Here is a 6,745-nt window from a genome sequence, read left to right as displayed (position 1 = left end):
GAGTAAGGGAATAATTCAGGGAGAAATCAAATAATAAAAGCCTAGGGCATAGGTTCACTAATAAACAATATTCCAGGGTAAAACATAATAATCAACTATCAATGCATCAATTAATCAGATCATAAAGGGCTTTCACTACGTATTACAATCACAGAGTTAATTTACCGGTATTAAATCTAATCTCTCGAATCTCGAACTAATCATTTATAAATTAGTCTGTCTATTGAAACTAATCCTAAACATCAATTCTCATCTCTCGAATCTCAAATCAATATTGCTAAACTCATACAATTAAACCTGGCCAAATCTAATTGCATAGCATTAAAACAATCAATAGGAAATTAATTAAGCATTGACAATCAACGACCATAAATTACCCCTTCATATTATTTATTAGATCCCCATAAACCCTAGAATGTAAACTACTCAAACATAATTAAAAATAAACTAAACAAAGCAATTAAATAAAGCATAATTAAAAGCAATAAGAAATATAATTAGATAAAGAGAAAAAGCTAAACAAGTTAAGAACAAAATCTAGAAGCTAAAACTACAACTAAAACTACCTAACACCTACGTACTAATCCTATCCCCTTTTATAAAGAAGACAAAAACAAATCCTAACCCCACTCTGATTCCTCAACAAAACCTAACAAACTATAAAAATATAAGTTGCGGAAATCTTCATAGGCTTCCATTAATTGGGCTTTTAACAGCGAAGCCCAGTGATGAATCAAATCAGCTCAATCTCGCAGCAGCAAGCTCGCTCGATCGGGCATTGGGCCGCCCGATCGGGCCCGTCAGAAATCACGCCCAGCAGCTGACTTTTCTTGGGGTTGGGCTTCTGTTTGCTTTAGGCCCAAACCTCTCTCTATTCACTACTTGGCTCATCTAGTCAAATATCGTGATACTTGTTTGGTTCGTACTAGTAACATGAACTTTGTAGCTTGCTTATTTAATCGAGCCCTTAATCACTAAACTAAATTTATGTAGCTCGGCCTTGGGCTTATAATACGGTCATAAAATACGATCTGACTCTATTATCTTTGTAGTGGCTCAATAAGCTCAGGAATTATCATAATTGAATTATCATAATTCTGCAAATTCCTACAAAATAATACCAACTCTACAAAACACTAGAAACGTATATTAGTAATAAAAATAACTCCGCGGAGCTCAAATTAGCACAAATATGACCGTGGGACGGAGAATAAAAATATATATATAATAGACTCATCAAAATACCCTTACAGTTTAGTGCACCAAATCATTCTCTCTTCCTCTCTTTTACACTAAAAATCATTTCTCTTCTTTTTCTCTTATATTCTAAGCCTTAAACCTAAATTTCTTATTGCATCATTTCTTTCCCTAAGCACTCCAAGGAGTCTATACTTGACCCGAGGTTCCGTCTTTAAACCAAGGCGTGAAAGGTACAAATAATTGAGGGTTTGGACCAAATCAACTCTAATTTTATTTAATTTAATTATTTCAATTGAAGTTACTAACAGTTTATTAATGATGTAGCAATTTAAAGCAACGCGCGGAATGTGAGTAATTAATTAATTTAATTACTTATTTTATATTATATTGCTAATATCATGATTATTTTTATTATTTGATTTGACTAATGTTATTATTGTTGAATTGCTTCCAATATTAATGTTGATTTTATTATTATTTATGATCACCACATTGCATGTTTAAAGGGAATATGTAACTGAAAATCCAACTAATATGATATTTTGGACAACCGGTTTAGGTTCGTTTTTAATCTTATTGTTTAATCAATTGATCACAAATATTTTAGAATTGAATGTTGCATTAAATTCAACCAATTTAGCATAATAATAGTTTGGAGCAAATTGATTTTTTTGTTTGTATGCCTTTGAAATCACAGGAATGCTTTTCACAATAAGAATCGAGTAGAGGCCAATACAAGCAAATGTGACTCCATGACTCACTTCGTACCATCATCCCCGATCCTCCTTTCGTGGTTCCGAACCATATGGAGTTAGTAATCTCATGGATTATGAATGGGGCGTAACCTTCACGGGTCAATCGTTGTTGCCTATCGTTGTCCCTTAATCGTGGTTGCCTTTTATGATCCGTGAACGGTTTACAAGTTCCTTAAAAACTTGTTGGCGGCTCCCTACTTTGCTTTGTCCCTAATCGTTGTCCCTAATCGTAATGTCAATTCCCACTTCCTATGAGTGCCAAGCATATTCACCACATGCTTTTACGTAGGCGCACTTCGAGCGACGCCTACAGCACCATAATCCCAATTCGATTTAAAACGAAGAAGATATGAACTAAACATTAAAACTCGACCCAAAACCAACACCCTTGCACTAAAACGCCCATATCGTAAAATCAACAAAAGCTTTTGACCTGATTATAATTGGGTTGGAAAGTAGACTTAAATAACATTCCAATGATATACTATATGCCTTATTGCAAGTTAGAGATCAAAAGTTATCGAAATTTTAAAAACGCGTAAGTATCGCACCACTGTACTACCTAAGTGATGTGCTACGGTACTAAGGGTCGTGCCACAACACTAAGATCTTCCCATATTCTTTTATTCATGTGTTTTCTCTTTTGAAAATGATATAACTTCTATCGTGCCACACTACTGGTGCAATGTCATGACACTTTTTACCGCGGCACGACACCTAGTGTCGTGCGCGCGCGATACCTTTTTCTTCAATGGTGCCCCTTTCTAGGGTTTTGTTCCTCACTCCATAATTTTTCCTACAAATATGAAGCTCAATTACGAGTTTTAGGACACCAACACACACTCTCATTTCTCTCTCTCACATTCTAAGCCTTAAACCTATTCTCCTAATTACACCATTTCTTCCCTAAGCACTCCAAGGAGTCCGTACTATACCCAAAGTTTCATACGTAAACCAAGGTGTGAAAGGTAGAACTGATTGAAGGTTTAGATCAAATCAACTCTTTAATTTAATTCTTTCAATTTAATTTATATTTTTATTAAATTTACTAATAGTAAATTCATGATGTAGCGATTTAAAGGAGTGCGCGTAATGCGAGTAATTAATTTATTTAATTACTTATTTTATTTATATTGGTTGTATCATGTTAGAATTTATTATTATATATTTTTGATGATTTGACTAAATATAATGGTTAAAATGCTTCAAATATTATTGTGATTGTATTGTTTTATTGATCACCATATTACATGTTTATTGATCACCATATATTACATGTTTTATTGATCACCCTAGAAATTCCTTTCCTTTTAAATACACACTTTACTCTTTTAAATTAAGTTTTAGGAATATCTAAGACATTACCGCCATCGTGAAAACGGCTAAGGTAACTATCAAAGATACACAGCGGAAGACTTAATAATTAAAACTATTTAAATAAATCAATTCAAAAGCCAAACCAACGAAAGTAAAGTTGAAAACCAACAAAACCAAAGTCAAATAAAATCCACTACAACTTGGAACCATTTAAGGCCCTTATTCAAAACCGAATCAAACCAAACTTTTGCGTTAGTCCATAAAATAGACGTCATCAATAATCAAAGCATAAAACACATCGTAACCTAATGGATGCTAGCATGATTCTCTCTTCACTCAAGCCCTGTCATGAACATGCTTCAATACCTGAAAAGTGTATCTCTACTTGCCCCCACTACTCTCCATTAAAAATGGGTCATCATAGGGCCAAGATAAAGACATGGCCAAACACACACAACACACACAATGAGCAAAGCTGAGTACATAAGCGTAATTAAACACACTAACATGCTTTTTCCTATCATCACACACTTACCTCATTGCACATGTTTACAAGCACACACAATAATCAACAAGACACTTTAACTAGACACTAAATAATCCATTTAGCATTGATTACGCATCGAACGGGGTTCCAACTATACCTCCCCCAAATAAATTGAGGTTAACTGACACGGGAGCTAACCGTGCCAGCAATAAAACCACTCAAGGTGGCGGAATTCCTGCGCATAATAAATAAATAAAAAGGAATGTACAGCGTCCGGTACTCCATTAGAAGTTATGGTTAAATATAAAACCCCATAACTCCCCCAATTGTTCATACTCAAGGTATATACGTTCCAAGAGTTTTGGTGCGTAATCTCTTTCACTTTACGTTACTTACATGTTATTGGACTTGGTGATGACTCTCAAAGCATAATAAAACAATCAACAATAATAATTCAATCAATCAAACATACTAATTTAATTCTTGAATATTTAGTGACCACATAATATTTAATGTTGAACCCTTTTTAATTCTACCTCAATGTCAAAGACACCTTAAACGCATAAAGCGCCAAAAATCCTATCCCTCGGTGTTAAAAACACCTTAAGTGCATAAAGGCACCAACATACAATTTATTCCTCGTGTACATAGACACTTATATAGCTCCTTCCTCATGCTTAAAGCATCAATAAAAATTAGATGAACCATAATTAAATTCCTTTTCAATATTCCAAACATGATTAAACATGTAGTTTAATTAATCATGCATTCTAACATGCCATAAACAAAAGTGTAGTCCATATAATCATGCCAAAATATAATTTAACACCAATAATTCATCATTCCATACATAAACCTTAGCATGATACTACTTGTAATTGATTGAAACCAAACCTAGCATGATTCTACAACATCAAAATATGCTAAGTACGCGAACGTACCTTGAATACAATCTTAAAATCGCCACGACTAGTAAAAATTGCTTACTTCAAAGTCTCCTACACATTAAAATTATAATAGAGCATTAAAATCCACTCTAAACAAATTTCCAGCAATATATACTATTTTAAAACCCCTCATAAAATAATTAGAGTAAGCTGAAATTATGTTTAAAACACCATAATTAAGTCCCACTTAATGGGTAATTTAAATTTCTTTCAAAAACATAATATTAAGTGCTCTACATAAAATTCCAGCACTTTATTTTTAATTAAAACTTGTTGTAATTTAGTCTTAAAACACTTTAATTGAAGATCTAAACACTAACACATCATATACTTTTAATAATTCATAAATCAAGAACCTAGGGTTTCAAAAATTGGGGCTTTTAAATTCAAAACCAAATCTGAAAATTAATTAGCATAATTACAACAATCAAACATCAAAATTAAATCCCAAAACTCATAATTTACAATTAGATCTAAGCATAGATTAAATTAGAATAGGAAAGCTAAGTTTTTTTTTTTTAATATATGGTTCGAAAAAGGGGGAAAAAAGGGGAGGAGGAAAACGGCAGCCACCGGCTGCCGGCTACTGGCAGCGGCAGCCACCTGCTGCCAGCGGCTTGCACTGCTGGCAGCGGCGGCCACCAGCTACCGGTGGCTGGCAGCGATGGGGGGAAAAAGGGGCAGCCAAAAAAAAAAGGGGAAGGGGAAAAGAAAAGGAAAGAAAAATAAGGAGGAGAGAGAGCGAAGTTTACCTTGGGTTTTCTCCACTCTGGGCAAAGTTGATTTGCCTCACAAGTGGGATATTTATACCCCTTCTCTACTAACCCTCTTCCCTAAACTTTCCTCTTTTAGATTTTCCTAATTCCTTCCCTAATAAAACTTGTTAAAATTAAACTTTCTTAAAATAAAACCCAAACTTTTATAATTAAAATAATTAAATAAACTTTCCTTTTATAATAATATAAATTAAAATGCTATAATTAAAATAATTACAACTATTTAAATATTTTATGAAATACATACTTTAAATTAAATACGTATAAAAATACGAGGTATTACACTGGCGCACTTGATTATACTCATAACAACCTTTTAACCCCATTTTAAGTGTATTATATCATGTGAGACCCATTTTTCTTAAGTGTCGTAATTAAGTGTGTGTTGCAACTATAACGAAACAGAGGACTTATTTAGAAAGCGATATTGACCTGATTCTTATTTGGTTGGAAAGAAGACTTCTAGAGCTTTCCAGCGATATATCATATGCCTTAATATGAGTTGGGGGTCAAACACTAGCAGAAAATATCAACAATTTTACAACATTCACATATTTACAAACACACACACACACACACAAAAAAAAAAAAAAAAAAAAAAAAAAAAAAAAAAAAAAAAAACCACACACACACACATCCCCTAGTGATTCACAATTGCAACGAAGATGATGATGATGGAGAATGTTGCAGTGGTCACAATTGGAGAATTCGAGGTAGGACAAAGAAGTTTAAAGATTAAAGGGAAGTGATGAAAAAATTTTGAATTTAGTAGAAAATAGGAGAGAAAATTAATAGAGCTAAGAAAGAAAAAGCGAAAGAGTTAAGATATAAGGAAAAGAAAAAAAAAACATATGTTCATTGTTAAAGTACTATATATTCATATCTAAGATTGTTGCAGCTAACTTGGCTGCAGAATGCAGTAGTGTGTAACTAAGAATTTGTGCAAGGTAGTGCTACCTACAAACTACAAAGTGGCTCCAACATTCACGGGCAACCAAAAACAAGTTTATTTAAGTTGGCTTTTCATGTTTTTGAAAGACCTAGTGTTGCTCATAAGAGTCATAGCTATCATCAATTAACCTATACTAAAAGTGAACCTAAAGTGACACTTGTCACGATGTCATTAAAAAATTTTCCGGCTTTTTTTTTTTTACTTATTTCCATTTTAACAACACATATAATCCAATCATACTCAATTAATTTTTTTTTATTATTATTTTAACATATTTTACATACTAGGAATCTTTTAGTTACAAATATACT

Source organism: Chenopodium album, chromosome 21 (assembly GCF_948465745.1).
Source record: "Chenopodium album chromosome 21, dcCheAlbu1.1, whole genome shotgun sequence".
NCBI classification, from domain to species: Eukaryota; Viridiplantae; Streptophyta; class Magnoliopsida; order Caryophyllales; family Amaranthaceae; genus Chenopodium; species Chenopodium album.
Note: the sequence above shows the minus strand (reverse complement) of the source record.